Source organism: Otolemur garnettii, unplaced genomic scaffold (assembly GCF_000181295.1).
Source record: "Otolemur garnettii isolate 467f Iridium unplaced genomic scaffold, OtoGar3 scaffold00044, whole genome shotgun sequence".
Taxonomy (NCBI): Eukaryota; Metazoa; Chordata; class Mammalia; order Primates; family Galagidae; genus Otolemur; species Otolemur garnettii.
The window spans coordinates 8245035-8246857 of NW_003852439.1; positions in this window are offsets into that span (position 1 = coordinate 8245035).

Consider the following 1823-nt stretch of genomic DNA (forward strand, 5'->3'; position numbering starts at 1 on the left):
GCCGGTTGAGCTATAGGCGCCGAGCCTCTTCGTCTGAAATTCAAATCGAGCTGGATGCCCTGTATTTTTGTTTGCTACGGTCTCCACACACAAGTCCACCTGGTCACCAGGCTCCCCAGCTCTGCACCCCTAGTGCCCGGTTCAAATCCCTATGTGAAAGACATCACAGTGAGACACCAGCCGCCAGACCTGGGGCAATCTAGCCCAGGCCCTCTGGAGAAGGGCTTTATGGAGTGACCTCTTCACTGGGGGGCACACCTGCCGAGCATGGAGCCTGCACAGAAGATCATTCTGGTATGTTTGGTTGGATGCTGGCAAGTCCTGGGGCTTTGGGTTTCTGCAGTTGTTGAGGACCGGGCACACTCAGGATTCCCTTTCTCCGACAGTAAGCAAGCTAGTTAACAGATCTGAATCCTTTTTGAGAAGAGGCAGCATATTGTGGAGGAAAGAGCCTGGACTTTAGACTCAGACAGAAATAGGTTTGAAAACTCAGTTAGTTCTGCCACTTAATTGCTAGTGACCTCACTTGGCTCATTTAAGCCCTTAACTTCATTTGCAAACCATGATCACCATACATAATAATCCAGATGTACTGGCTCCCTATAGATGTCTCTTTCACATTCATGAAATCCCATCAAAAGGACACCAAAGGAGTAAGAAAGCCATTAATCCACCAGCACAATGGCCGGGCACAGTGATTCACACCTGTAATCCTAGCACTCTGGGAGGCCGAGGTGGGTGGATTGCTTGAGCTCACAGATTCGAGACTAGCCTGAGCCAGAGCAAGACCTTGTCTCTAAAAATAGCCGGGTGCTGTGGCAGGTGCCTATAGTGCCAGCTACTTGGGACGCTATGACAAATGAGTCGCTTAAGCCCAAGAGTTTGAGGTTGCTGTGAGCTGTGATACCATAGCACTCTACTGAGGGTGACAAAGTGAGACTCTTGTCTCAAGTAATTAAACAAATAAAATAAATCCACCAGCACAAAGAGGGCAAGATGAGGGAAGCACACAGTGAGTGAAAGATAAAAAGTTTGGAATGACAGAAGATGAAGAAAGTGCTTCATTTTTCAGAGCATCCTAAAGATCTCTGGGAGACCTCAATGAGAAATTTCACTCACAGAACTACAAAGAGTGTACCGAGTGTGTGGAAGTCCATGCATTGAACTGGGGGACCAGCATTGTAGGGTCTTCTTCTTAAATGTAGACAGGAGGCCAAAGCTTTCCAGGCTTGTTGGGAAACCCTGCAGAATGAAAAAGACAAAAACTGCTGGGCACAGTGGCGGTGGCTCAGGCCTGTAATCCCAGCACCTGGGAGGCCAAGGTGGGTGGATTGCCTGAGCTCACAGGTTTGACACCAGCCAGAGCTAGAGTGAGACCTCGTCTCTAAAAAAACAGCCAGGCATTGTGGGGGGTGCCTGTAGTCCCAGGTAGTTGGGAGGCTGAGGCAAGAGGATCACTTGAGCCCAAGAGTCTGAGGTTACTGTGAGCTGTGATGCCATGGCACTGTACTGAGGCAAAGTGAGACTCTTTTTGGGGTGGGGGAGGAAGAAAGAAAGAAAAAGACCAAAACAAACAGACCTAGAGGCTTGGTGCCTGTAGCTCAAGTGGCTAAGGCGCCAGCCACATACACCTAGGGTGGTGGGTTCGAATCCAGCCCCTTCCACCAAACAACAATGATGGCTGCAACAAAACAATAGCCAGGCATTGTGGCAGGTGCCTGTGGTCCCAGATACTTGGGAAGCTGAGGCAGCAGACTCGCTTGAGCCCAGGAATTGGAGGTTGCTGTGAGCTATGATGCCATAGCACTCTACCCAGGGTGACA